This window comes from Stomoxys calcitrans, chromosome 1 (assembly GCF_963082655.1).
Source record: "Stomoxys calcitrans chromosome 1, idStoCalc2.1, whole genome shotgun sequence".
NCBI lineage: Eukaryota > Metazoa > Arthropoda > Insecta > Diptera > Muscidae > Stomoxys > Stomoxys calcitrans.
The window spans coordinates 159,367,001-159,382,345 of record NC_081552.1 but is presented as its reverse complement, the minus strand read 5'-3'; the positions used below and the strand labels follow the sequence as shown (position 1 = coordinate 159,382,345).

The 15,345-nt window shown below is 37.7% G+C and overlaps 1 protein-coding gene across 4 annotated transcripts in view; it reads right to left on the bottom strand.

The window, feature by feature from the left end:
* The window catches only part of LOC106092025 (nocturnin), a 140,325-nt gene that overhangs the window by 48,851 nt on the left and 76,129 nt on the right, over window positions 1–15,345 (bottom strand). The gene's annotated exons all lie outside the window — the stretch shown is intronic.

The following is a 15,345-nucleotide window of genomic DNA, read 5'->3' as shown; positions in this document are numbered from 1 at the left end:
TCGAAATGTGTTCATTCACCGTAACGTTGCGTCCAACAGCATCTTTGAAAAAATACGGTCCAATGATTCCACCAGCGGACAAACCACACCAAACAGTGCATTTTTCGGGATGCATGGGCAGTTCTTGAACGGCTTCTGGTTGCTCTTCACTCCAAATGCGGCAATTTTGCTTATTTACGTAGCCATTCAACCAGAAATGAGCCTCATCGCTGAACAAAATTTGTCAAAATTTGAACACATTTCGAACCGAACACTGATTTTGGTAATAAAATTCAATGATTTGCAAGCGTTGCTCGTTAGTAAGTCTATTCATGATGAAATGTCAAAGCATACTGAGCATCTTTCTCTTTGACACCATGTCTGAAATCCCACGTGATCTGTCAAATACTAATGCATGAAAATCCTAACCTCAAAAAAATCACCCTTTACATACGTTTAAATATACCGATCGACTAAGAACCACATTCAGGTACGTTAAACCCTGGTTTTCTGCTAAAACATAGATACATTGGTCTGATTCTTTCAGAAAAAGTTGAAATTCTGAAGAGCTATTCCAAATACACAAGGATTTCAGCCAAATACCTTCTAGATTCGCTAAAAATGTTAGTTTCAAGTCTTCCCAGAAGTTGAAGAGCAAGAGCCTTAAGAACCTTAAAAATAACCCGAAAACCCAATTAAAATTACAAAAATAATACCATTTTCTATTTTAAACATGAAAAATATGCGTGTCTCTAATTAGCTGTCCAAGCCAAAATTAGACGGAATATTTCACTGCTTTATGTTAAACTCAGTGACTTTGTTTCCTATATAAACATGGTCCTAATCATAGTATATGGGATAATTAATGAAAAAAAAAATGTTTTTTTTTTAATTTGAAAAAAGTATGCTTTTCTTAATTGAACACGTCGTCCCTAATTATGTGGCCACCACTATATGAATGGCCCGTTTTGCGCTTAAATGGCCGTAATAACCACAATCTTTAACGGATCTGCACGAAATTGGCCAGGAATTGTTTGAATCTTGGTACAATTATGTTTTAGGTCCCGTTTTATTTTATTTAGGATGTTCGTATATTTCATCCGTTTTCGTTGAAGTTCAGAGAGATGAGTTATATTAGCCCCTTCCAAATAACTGCCAAGCATAGATTACATAGATGCAACATTCTGTATGCCCCCCATATAGACCGGAGACCTTCATTACTTCACCATAGGGTTTGAAGTAATGAAGGTATCCGCTTGAAATTTTGCAAAGGTGCTTCTTATTGGTGTCGCTGAGGATTATGAATGGGCCAAATGTGTTCGAATTTCGATACATCACCCATATAAACAGACTTAACTTTATGAGTCTCAAGAAGCCTTAATTTTAATCCGATTTGGTTGAAATTTGGAGTATTGAGTATTTTTATTAAAGTATTTTTTTATATATGTACTAGTCGATCCGGGCCCGCTCCACTGCGCCTTCTTTAACTCTCTAATAGCTTTTTAGGGTGGGGACACTTCGCCTTGAATACAGATATCGAATTCGTGCCATTGTAGCCTATGACGCTGAACGCGTTCGAATCCTGGCGAGACATCGAAAAAAGCGGTTTTTAGCCCCTCTTAATGTTGGCGACATTTGCAAGATAAAATGCAATGCGTGGCGCCGTTCAGATTCGGCTATAAAAAAAGGTCCCTTATCATTAATCGGAAAGCACTCATTGATGTGTGAGAATTCCTCCTTCTCGGTTCCTGGTGGTAATGTTTTTCCGTAGGGTAATGTTCTCATTAGGGGAGGGATTGCACCTCTGACATTTCGACTCAAATATGGATATCAAATTCGTGCTGCATTTCGAAATGCCTTTAATTTGAGCCTCATATTGCCATGACCGGTAAATATGAACCTTTTGGAGCGTATTTTGGGGCTGGGGCGGCCACCAGCACTTTTTACTGAAAAAAAGATATCAAATTCGATCTATCTGTGAAAATTGTAAGAAAATCGGTTCAGCCAAGTATCATATAGTCATAATGGGTCTAATGGCGTTTTTGATGGGTAGCATGACCCCCTATACTTCGATCTGATTTTGTATGCCAGTTTCGAAATCTACTCCCGATCCCCATATTGAATTGAGTCTATTTGGGGCAGTTTTGGGGTTGGGGCGGCCCGATGGGACATAGATTTATATCGGTTCACTTTTGATTTTGGGTTGTGTTTTTAGTATAAGAGGGAGGATCCGTCCCCCTTCCGATACCGAAAAATTATATAGCCTGTTTTCTTCCAGACCAACCTACACATTAAACGAAAATTTCGAGAGAATCGGTTCTGCCGTTTTCAGGCTGTACGGAAGAAACAAACCGAGTCCCATAAATCCGTGATTGGCTAATGTGCCCATTTTGGGGTGGGGTGACCCCTTATACTTCGACATGAATTTGTATACCAGATTCGTTATCTACTCCCGCATACTTTTCATTTGATACCCATATTGTCCTTATCGGTCTACTTTTGATTTTGGGCGGTGTTTTGGGGGTAACGGTGGAGGGTCCGCCCCCTTCCGTTATCAATAAATTAAAAAGCCGTTTCCTACTTCCTGACCATATTCGTAATCTACTCCCGAATACCTTTCATTTGAGTCCCATATTGTCATGATCGTAAAAAAAACTTATTTTAAGGGGTTTTGGGGATGGGGCGGCCCCAGGTACTTGGATCCTACTTTAATTCGTACTCTACTCTTGAATACCTTTCATTTGAATCCCATATTGTCCAGATCGATCCACTTTTTGTAGTACTTTTGAGGTAAGGGACAGGGTCCACCCCCCTCCCGATATCAAATAATTATATAGCCTATGTTTCTTTCCAGACCAACCTACACAATTAGAAAAATTTCAAAGCAATCGGTTCAGCCGGTTTTGAGTCTATACGGAACAAACAATCAAACACAAATTGAATTTTATATATAAGATTTTTAGATAGGTCCATAAATAGATATAGCCCCCATATAACTGATACCATGATATAACTGCTTGAGCCCATATACGTCTCAATTTTGAATAAATTTGCCTGAAATTTGGTATGTAAAGTGCACTTATGCCCTCCTGCGCTCGCACCAAAACCCATCAATATAGGCTCATAAATTAGTGTAGTCCCCTTATAAACCGATCCCCATATTTGACTCCTTGAAGCCCCAATTCTCATCCGATTTGGCTGACATTTGTTACACTAATAGAAAGAGGACGATATTTTTCCAATATCGGCTGGTATTATTTTATCCACACAATTGGCAAATATTTTGATAATCATTTGGTATGAATTTGATGCCAGACGAAGCAGGCTGTATGTATTTTTGTCATCGCGGCATAATTGTTGTTTAGGTTCGAACTAACAAATGTTTTAGTACGATTTGTGTGCGTAAAAAAGTGTTTAAATACTCGAAAACGGTAAAAATAGCAATTCTGGGAATCACTAGATATGGAATCAATTGTTAAACACAAACAAGTAAAAGCGTGCTAAGTTCGGCCGGGCCGAATCTTATATACCCTCCACCATGGATCGCATTTGTAGAGTTCTTTTCCTGGTATCTCTTATTAGGCAAAAAGGACATAAGAAAAGATTTGCTCTGCTATTAGAACGATATCAAGATAGGTTCCGGTTTGAACCACAATTAAATTATATGTTGGAGACCTGTGTAAAATGTCAGCCAATTCGAATAAGAATTACGCCCTTTGGGGGCTAAAGAAGTAAAATAGAGAGATCGGTTTATATGGGTGCTGTATCGGGCTATATACCTATTCAGACCTTAATAAAAGCGTATTTTGATGGTCATGAGAGTATCCGTCGTACAAAATTTCGGGCAAAACGGATAATAATTGCGACCTCTAGAGGCTCAAGAAGACAAGATCCAAGATCGGTTTATATGGCAGCTATATCAGGTTATGAACCGATTTAAACCTTATTTGACACAGTTGTTGAAAGTAAAAATAAAATACGTCATGCAAAATATCAGCCAAATCGGATAGGAATTGCGCCCTCTAGAAGCTCAAGAAGTCAAGTCCCCAGATCTGTTTATATGACAGCTATATCAGGTTATGAACCGATTTGAACCATACTTGGCACAGTAGTTGGATATCATAACAAAATACTTCGTGCAAAAATTCATTCAAATCGGATAAGAATTGCGCCCTCTAGAGACTCAAGAAATCAAGACCCAAGATCGGTTTTAATGACAGCTATATCAAAACATGCAATGATATGACGCATTTACAATACCAACCGACCTACACTAATAAGAAGTATTTGTGCAAAATTTCAAGCGGCTAGCTTTACTTCTTCGGAAGTTAGCGTGCTTTCGACAGACAGACGGACGGACGGACCAGACATGGCTAGATCGATATAAAATGTCGCGACGATCAAGAATATATATACTTTATGGGGTCTCAGACGAATATTTCGAGTAGTTACAAACAGAATGACGAAATTAGTATACCCCCCATCCTATGTTGGAGGGTATACAGATTGGTCGGTGTTACTTTACGTTTTTTGTAATTTATTAATTGTGATTATTAATAAACATTATCCAATTAAAATAGAATTAGCCCGGCACGGGATGGCTATGACCACCACACGGGTTGGATCTGTGAGCTCCGATTGTGTGATGTTGGGATGGGAGCTACAGGGCGCGTCCTCAGATTGCAGATGCTTTGCTTTTATACGGAGGATGCTTTATATACGGAGGAGCTGCAATTGCAGTTACGGACATCCAGCGATTTCGAGTGGAGAGTCTCAGTGAGAAGTCGGGTGGCACCGGTCTAAATACTGAGTGACTATGATACTAGATATGACAAATGGAGTTATACCTTGCCGCGGCGATTGGTGCCATGGACCGAAACGAGCTTGCTCACTTTGGAGCTTGACGACGATCGCTACCTCCGCATACGAAAATGTGGGTACGACAACAAGGAAATAAAATAAAAATTATTTTCAATAGTTTTATATTTAAGTTCATTAGGGAATGCAATATTCAAGTGATAACGAGATTGGTAAAAAAACAATAACAATTTTTTACTAGAACCCATAACGGTTTGGTATTAAAAATAATACCATATCGGTAATAAAGCATCAAAGGAAGACGAACTCGAGGAAGAAAACAAACTACATGGATTAATAATATCCATGAATGGAACGGTATTCGAGTCATGACAACACTCCTCAGTAAATCAAGAAACATTGATCCTTTTGCTGATGTATTAAATAGTTTATGAATCTATTTTAAATGAAATGTTAATAATTGTCGTGGTCACTTACATACGGAAAACGAAATTATAAATAAAGAAGAAGAAGAAGAAAAAAAGCTAGTACCAAACGGAACTAATCATTTTATATCTCATCCATACCATGGTGCGTTGTTTTATTACCACACGTTGTTGCTTTACTATCAATGCCGTATGGTATGGAATGATCACGCTTGGCATAACATTTTCTCTGGGTGTAAGTGTAGTACATTTCAATCATCCAATATATATATATATATATCATATACCCACTACTTTATAAAACGAACCCTCGATATGACTCCTTGAGCTACCAGTGGTCTGAATCAATATACTTTTTCATTTCTTCATCCCCTTACGGGATTCTTGATTAAATTTGTTATTTTTTGTTTTATTATCAGTTACTAGATTAAATAAAAAGTAAATAGCAAATCGTCTGCTCATTATCTGTATGCAAGCAATTTTGATAAAGGGCCCTAAAAAGACTGTGGAACATCTGTTGGAGCAAAAATGTTTTGACTGATAACGATTGTGGTGGTAGGCAGTGAAGTGCCAACCGCACATATATCACATGCCCAATTCAAGGGATCTCCTATAATAGCCTAACCCCAGTGGCGAGCCGCAACTTCCAAAACAAAGCCTGCGGGAAAAGGCGACGACTTCGAGGCCTGATATCATTCCTAGTTTTGCATCCGCTAGGCCTTGCCTTCGATTTCCATGCATATATCTTTTTTGAGTGACATTGCCATGTCAGTACTTACCTTTCACGGCAAATACATGGCAGAAGTACTGCTAAAAATATCAGAAGTTCAACAGACACTCACATGTTGCACAGACAAACATTGCGCAGATACTTCTTACTGTTGGAGTTCGTTAAGGATTGCAGACGGGCCATAGCCTCCAAATAAACGAATACCCAAATTTGACTTCATGAGACCCTAGAAACATTAATGATTTCCAGATCAGATTGCTACATAGAAAGCTGTAATATTTCGTAGCAAGTGTGTATCCAAATGGGTATCCAAGATTCGGCCGGCCAAACTAAGCCCACTTTTAATTGTTTGTCAGCCCGTTTCTATATGTAATAATAACTAAAAACAAGCAAAACCGAGCTTTTTACGGTATGCCCGAATCTTATATACCCTCAACCATGCAAAGTTTTTGTACGGTTTCTTTTGTGCTCAAGATGTCTAATCGAGGGATACACGCACAAAATAAAACGTTTGGAATATTTTTACGACAAACAAATCTATTTTATTGGAGAAAAACAATTTTTATAGTAACTGTGCAACGTATCCCTACACCATTGAACGTTAGTCGTGAGTTTGCCACATGTTAAAGTTACTTCAGTTATGGTAAAACTTTTATGAGCTGCGTTTGCGGTAAAGGATGGCTCTCATGCAAAAATTGAAATCTTCCCTTATGTTTATATCTTAAGCCTCTTCCATTTGGCATAAATAAAGTTTATGTACAAAAAGTCACAGTTTTGTTTTTTATGCACTCCACTATAGCATGGGGGTATACTAATTTCGTCATTCCGTTTGTAACACCTCGAAATATTCGTCTATGACCCCATAAAGTATGTCCGTCCGTCCGTCGAGTAAAGCAAGGCGCTTGAAATTTTGCACAAATACTTCTTATTATGATATAGCTGCCAAAAAACCGATCTTGGGACTTGATTTCTTGAGCTTCTAGAGGGCGCAATTCTTATCCGATGTGGCTGAAATTTTGCGTGACTCCAACAACTGTGCTATGTATGGTCTAAATCAGACCATAACCTGATAAAGCTGCCATATAAACCGCTCTTCCGATTAGAGTTCCTGAGCTTTTTGGGGGCACAATTCTTATCCGATTTGGATGAATTTACCACATATCGCTTTGGTACGTCTTCCAACAATTGTGTCAAGTATGGTCTCAATCAATCCATATCCTGATATAGCTGCCAGTAAACTGATCTTGGGTCTTGACTTTTTTAGCTTCTGAAATTTAGCTTTCTGAAATTCCAACAACGGTTTCATGTATGGTCTTAATCTGTTATAGCCGCCATATAAACCGATCTCCCGATTAGACTTATTGAGCTTCTAGAAGGCGCAATTTATATGCGATTTGGCTGTAATTTTGCATATGTCGTTTTGGTATGACTTCCAACAACTTTGTTAAGTATGGTCTAACTCGGACTGCGTCGATCCGAAAGGCTTCGGGTTTACCGCCAATAAGCTTGGTTAACACGAAGACTATCGGGTCGATGCAGTCCGAGTTAAGGGCGGGGGCGACGAAAGCGCATGCAACATTGTGGAACAGCGAAACGGTCGGTAGGACGGCGAAAATCCTATTGGGGGATCCAGATCATGAGAAGACGAGGCTCTTACTGAAGTGAAGTTAGAATGAGCTCAGTATAGCTATTGGTATCATAACGGGACACATATTGGGTTGCCCAAAAAGTAATTGCGGATTTTTCATATAGTCGGCGTTGACAAATTTTTTCACAGCTTGTGACTCTGTAATTGCATTCTTTCTTCTGTCAGTTATCAGCTGTTACTTTTAGCTTGCTTTAGAAAAAAAGTGTAAAAAAAGTATATTTGATTAAAGTTCATTCTAAGTTTTATTAAAAATACATTTACTTTCTTTTAAAAAATCCGCAATTACTTTTTGGGCAACCCAATAGAACTACGAGCTCACTTATGTAAAATCGATGCGGCAAGTGATAGCATGTGTATGGCATGCGGGAAAGATGATGAGACGTTGGCGCATTTCCTTTGTCATTGCCCGGCTTTCTCGTCTAACAGATACCGGCACTTAGGTGGAGACACAATACCAGACATGAGCCAACTTAGGGGAGTGGTATTGAAAACAACTAAGGATTTTATTAGTAGCACGGAATTCCTAACTTAAAATTTTCTTTTTAGAGGTTACTTTATAGTTTTAGAGCGTACAACAAGCCGATTACTGGCTTAGGTGTATGTGCCTTTTTTTAGCCTAACCTAACCTAACCTATGTATGGTCTACATCATTCCATAACCTGATATAGCTGCCATATAAACCCATCTCCTGATTTGACTTCGTGAGTCCTAGACGGCGTAATTCTTATCCAAATTGGCTGACATTTTGCATATGTCGTGCTGGTATGACTTCCAACAACTGTGCTAAGTAGTAAAATCTTAATCTGTTGATAACCTGATATAGCTCCCATATAAACCGATCTCCCAATTTGACTTTCTGAACCTCTTGAGTGCGCATTTACTACTCAATTTGCTTGCAATTTTGGAGTTGACAGTTTTCTATGGCATGTGCGGCATGACAAGTACGGTCCATATCGGCCAATAACTTCATATAGCTCATATATACTTGATAAATTATTCAAGGAACTTGAAAAATGCGATCTATGGTGGAGGGGTGATAAGATTAGGCCCGGCCGAACTTAGCACGCTTTTACTTGTTTTTTCTTTGGCTGACACTCAGTTTGCCATCAGTCAGTGTTGGAAGGTTCGCGATTGTGTGCGTATGTAAACTCGGACAGTATCTAATTTTCAAATTTTACTTAAGGTGAAAAAAATGCTCACACAATACCACAAACAAACGGCGGCAGGCTGGAGGCGTCAAGAATTTCTAAAGAACTAAGATTGTTTGACAATATTTTGCACTATAAAGAAATATCCATCCTTTTTATTTTTCTCAAATTCTTTAAATTTTTTCGTAAACAAAGGCCCAAAATTTTTCGTAAAAGAAGTTTGCTTGTGGAAAAGATCGTTTGTGGCCAATGAATTATTTTTTGGCGTGTAGGTTATATGGAAGCTATGTCAGGTTATCGATAGATTCCGATCGTAACGACGAGATAATAGCAGGAATCGTCGCGTAAAATTGCAGCCAAATTTAATAAGAATTGCGCCCTCTAGGTGGAGCAAAATATCAATGGCACTATCGATATTTAATTTTTTGATTGAATATCGACTGATGGATACTATCGCAATAGTTAAATTTTTTGCAAAACTAAACAAAAATAAGCAATCCGACACTGAATGTATCCTTTACGATACATTGCGCCTATAGAGGGCGCAATTTTCCTCCGATTAGGCAAACATTGTGTACAATGATTTCTCTCATGACTTCCAACTGACTTTATTAACCTTGGTTTTATTTGGTCTGTGCATTGATATTGCGTCTGTATAAGTGGATCTGCTGATTTTTACGTCTCATTTTTGTTTGAAATATAGGGGATGGGAAATTAACGATAGTATCGGTACTATCGATATTTATTATTAAAACTATCGAAAATATCTAATGCCGCGATTATCGATAGTTTGCCAGCTCTATCTCTAGGTCACAAGACGGTTTATATCGAGGCTATATTGGGTCGTGGACCGATTTAAACTTTATTTGACATGCATGTAGGGGACAGACAAGTGGACATTAGCAAAGCAATGATTTTGATAATTGTAGTATAGCCAACTATGGAAACGTCTACCAGTGTCATTACCAGAAATGTTTAGGTATGAGGGCTTCAAAAGTTTTGCATTCACAGAAAAAAATTTGCTGAATTTTCAGCCGCTTTGTAAACGAAGTTCAAGCCACACAGCGCTATCAGTGCACCTAATTCACTGGTGAAATTATTCAATGTTCTACCTTAATGCGCTTCCACTTTTTGTGCAATTCAGCGCATGGAGAAGCGCAAAATGGAGAATAGGAAACACTCCCATGTCCGTTTAAAATCGTTACATGTTCTGTCTTTCGTTAAACATAGTGCCAAACGCACTGAAGCAATGCTTCCATACAGGAGTGCAATATGCATGCGGATATAATGAAGCACCCGCTTACGGTAGATCACCGAAAATGCGCTAGTTTTAGCACTACAATTTTTGCATCCGAATAACCCATTGCCTTAGAATTACTATATAAAAACAATAGCTAAAAGTGGCGCTGAAACAAATGCGCTTCATGGTGGAGCTTACAGTATATACTCAGATATGTTAATGCTTCCAATTTTTTGCTGGGTTGATAGGTGGCATTTATCTCAAAGAAATTCCGAGAGTACCTCCATGAAATTCATTCAAATTTTTGTTTGAAATTTTAAAGTACATATATAACATTGTTGACTTTTGACAATTTTCCCCCAAAACATGACCTTTTTGAAACTTTCATTAACTCGATCTACTTCTTTCTAAGATAGCTGTATTTTTAGTCTTTTTTCCGACCATTCGTTGCTAATTCTGCATTTTTGACCACGAACATTTCATTAAGGAAAAGCGAGGATACCTCTCGCAGACCGATTCAAAATGTAGTTCAAGAATAAGATAAGGACATAAGTCTAACATTCTACAAAGGAATAATGGAAAACAATTACAAAACATTGAAAACGATCTTGAAATAGACTCTTATAAACAAATCGTAAAATATATTATTTATTTTTATTTCACTCATTTATTCGATTTGTTTGAAAGAATGTAAAGCAAAAACAAATAAAATAAAAAAATCCCCTAAACTTCCTTGAACCAAAGCGAATTGAATTGAATGAAATCGAATTGAAATGAGCCAAACCGCGAGAAGTAATTCAAAAAACAATTGGAAGTATTGCAAAAAGCATACACAAACAAACCTATCAGATTTTCAACATTGAAGTGATATTCTTAGACAGTAGTCGTCATCATGAAGTTTGCTTTAATATGACTGCTGGACCTTAGCCACTGTAATTGACGCAAAAGACCAGCAAATCTCTTTTCAATCCATGAATGACGCAGATGCTCCAATTACGATTGTTTATGTGCTTGCTGCCCAAAACAAGTTTGGACACTGTTTACAGTTTAACGTACAATATATTTTTATACCTATTAAGCCTCAAATCAGCAACAGCATGTTTTGTACACTATACAACAGAAAAGAGTAATAATTTTGGGTTGCAGAGAGACCAGAGATATACTACACAATACTCGATACTAAAATGGGAATGGAATGAGAAAAAATGCAATTAAAACTTTCCGTTATCCATAAAAAAACCTTGGTGATTTTTATACCCTCCATCATACGATGGGGTTCCACATATGAACCGTCTTTGCGAAAAATATTTTTTTCGGATTGCACGGTTCGATCAGCTGGCCAATCGATTACAAACCAGTTTGAGCTTCTATTATAAAGTCTTAGATTTCTGACAAATAACCTCAAGGCAGGAATCAGAATACTGTTTTCCGGGACAAATACACAGCAGATGTTCTATAGCCTCTTCATCCTCGACGTCCTCAAAGCTACTGCAAAAATCGTTACTTGCAGCGTATGGACTGTTAACATGCTTTCCAATCAGACAGTGACCTACTATGACGGACGCAATGACTGAGACGTCTGTTCTAGCCAGCGACAGTAAAGCGGTAGACCTCTTCAAGTCTAGATAGGGCTACATAATTTTGGAGTGTTCATAACCCTCCCTTTGTGACCATATGTCATTCGTTGAACCGCATATTCCAGTTCCATTGGAATGTGTAAGATACACTGAAAAAAGTTGGCCCAAAATTTAAGATGTTTCCTTATTCGTAGGATTTTAGCAATGAAAACGACCCAAAGAACCAAAATTTTAAAGTAAAAATCCTACTATAAATCTATTTTCCTATTTACTTACGGATATGACCATCCATTTCAAATTTTGATTGCTGATTGATTCTTTTTTACTTTTACTTCACAAATGGCTGTCCAATTATTTTTTTAATTCTTTTTTTTAAATCTTAGCTGTTCTACCAGTTCATTAATTGCAAAAATACCTGCTTTATACACACTACAGTGGTCGGCTGACCTTCTTGATATGATCAGTCCTAGTTCTAGCACCCCAAAGCTTACCTGGTCGTCTAGTTTGAAACCATCCGTAAGTCTAAGTAACTTATATTACCAGGGATATTGTAGTTTCAATCGTGTCTATCAGTAATAGTGGTGCAGTACTTTTTTTATCAAAAAGCGGCTACGCCAATATGTAATCAACATTGGCTGGAACATTGTATCAAGGATAACGCAGTGATCGTAGCCACCGCATGTAAATTCAAATTGGGCGGTTTAAACCCCCACCTGTTTCTTTAGCTCTATTGCAGGTATATAGGGCAAGGTTTGTTTTTCTTGTTTCCAAAATATTTGATTTGAAGTTTAATTTCCTGTTCAAAAAACACCCAGGTATTTTGACTTTTCAGTAAATAAAACATTCACTCCTCCCAGGGAAACAGGTGCCACTGTGGGTAGCTTGACTACGCTAAGACTACCTTCGAGAAATTATAAACAATCATTTTTGTACCCTACACCACTGCTGGGTAACTATGTACATCCGTTTGGAAGCCAATTAGGAGAAGAGTTGGACCTATTCTTAAGTATACCGATCGGATAAGAATTAGAACATGGGAACTCCTATGGATCCGTCTATGTATTGTATAATAGGTGGACTTTTGAAGCACCGTCATTATTTTATTATGAGTATTATTATTATTATGAGTATAAAAACTGCAGTATACAGCCGGGGCAAGACACGAGGTTTAAACCCCCATATCCCAAAACTTCCGTAATGAATCTCTTAGTAAATAATTTAATAATAAACTTTCTGTCGGTAATATTAATGCCTGGAAACTTCAACTCCCTTAACCAATGTGCAAAATTTCATTAAAATCGATTTAGATATGGCTCCCGTATGTACATATATATCTCAGCTGATGTGCGCTAAAATGGCTGTAGAGCAGTGGTGACCAAAATGAAAATTTTCGTTACGCTAGAGTTCATGCTCCATTCACACGTATACTTATACTCTTTATATAAGTCGTTGTTCAGACCAGGGCTGCGGAGTCTAGCCCTCGACTTCGACCCCGGGTCAGAGTCGGAGTATTAAGCCGGAATCGGAGAGGGCTCAACTCCGAACCAAACTCCGACTCCGGCTTAATAGTCCAACTCCGGCCTCAAAAACACGTTTCTGGTCGATTCCGCAGCCCTGGTTCAGATAGCAACGAATGAACATGCGTTTGGGTGTACGCATAATTTCTGCAAAAACACTCAGCGAAATTATCTGTTGCTATCAAATAATTATTTCAGATTAGTCTTTATGGTTAATATGCAGCGATCATATTTTATGATTAAGAATGACTTTGGAAACATGCAAGGTCTAGTTTGTTAAAAGACACTAAAAAACAAGAGAGAAGGGAAGTTGTTTTTACAAGGCATTTATTTTCAATATTCTGGCATATTTTAATATACATCTTATTATTAAACGGCCAAGGGTTAAGAACGATTTTGAGGTGCATATTACGGCTAAACGGTTGAATGGATTTTAATGAAATTGACATCAATCGAAAGATATTTTTCCAGAGAAGCGACGAATACATATGAAAAGTAATTTTTCGCAAAGAAAAGACACGAAAATTAGGAATTAAGTTTCAATAAAAGAAGAAGAAGCATAAGCACAGCAAATTGTTGTTGGGTTTTTTCTAAAGCATTAGTCATGGGGGGGGTTAATGCAACGCCATAGGTGGAAGTATTAGTGATGAGAGTAAGAGAAACAAATGGTGCGAGAGAAAGAGCATCACTATTAAGGCGATGGTGTTGTGGTGGTGTGATGTGCGCGGCCCTACTTGGCATGTAGGTCAGCAAATTTCTTAAGGATCGGCGTGCGAGATATTTGCGTTTTTGTTATTATTTGAATGTTTTGCTAGCTTGCACAACAAGACAAACAATTTTAAATATAACTACAGGTCATATGCAGTAGGTGGGTTTTATAAAAGCTAGTTTGTGGTACATATAGACAAACCGCTGAATAAATTTAAATTGGCATGAATTGAAAGATATTTTTCCAGAGATGTGAATATTATATTATCAAACGGCTGAGTAATAAAGGCGAGTTTGTGGTACATATTACGGTTAAACGCTGAATGTTTTTCCAGAGATGTGCAAAATATATATGAAAATTTATTTTCCGAAAAGAAAATAATAGAAAATTGTGAATTAATTTTCAATAAAAGGAGAAGAACCAGAAACACGGTAAAATGTTGTTGCTTTTTAATTTAGCATCCGTTATATGTGTGAATGCAAAGCCAAAGGTAGGAGTATTAATGTTGAGAGTGCGAGAGGTGACTGGTATGTGCGAGAGAAAGAGTATGCTAAAACAGGATGTCATGAAGGTTAGTCAGTAGCTTTGGATTCGGCTATGGACAATGACCTCTGCGATTTAATATGTTCTCAACGGTTAAATACAACTTTGGCAACCCACTTATTTAAACACCGAAGTCAACATTAAAAGGAATCAAAGTAACTAATTGTGTGGCCACACTGTGCACTTTGTAAATTAAATAGTTGGCGGAGAGTTAAAACAAGATAGTATCCAGATAGTTTCACATGATCATGTGATGAAAATATTGGGCTTCATATTTCAATTCAATATCAGAAGGGGGTTGTGTGAGTGATTGCCCTGCCACTGAACAACACAAAGCAGCATGTAGCACGATCTGGTAATATGTGGTCTCGAATGGATAACAGAACGAATCTGACATTAAAGTATAACGTCAAGTGTTTGGGGGTCATCCTTTTTATATGTCACTATGCTTTATATGTCAATATGGGGCTCAAATTCAAGGTATTTGAGGATAGAGTAGGAATTGGACATCGAAAATTTGGGCCAACAATCTCAAGGGCCTCCAAACCTGCTCGAAAGGACATTGTTGCCGAAAGGGTTTAAGGAGTAAAGTACGAACGTAACATTTAAACATTTAACAAGTGGCTGAGACTCCATCTTATACCTAAGTTGACATGTAGCCCAATAATGACAATATGATATGATATGATATGTAAATAGAAAGTATGGTAAGCACCTGAAATCTTCTATTATATAACCAGTAAGGGAAGGCAAAAGTCGGGCGGTGCCGACTTTATAATACCCTACACCTACCCTATAGGTACAAAGTGGGAGCTATATCTACAATAATTCTGAACTAATTTTAATGGACCCCGCCGGATGTTCTCAGATAGGTTATTAAACAATCCGTATTACATTTTGAGCATATATGTTCAAACTGTAATAACTTCGGTTCACAAATGACATTATTGCAAATGGATATCAAATGAAAGGTATTTAAGAGTAGAGTACGAATTTAATATAAAAACGTCA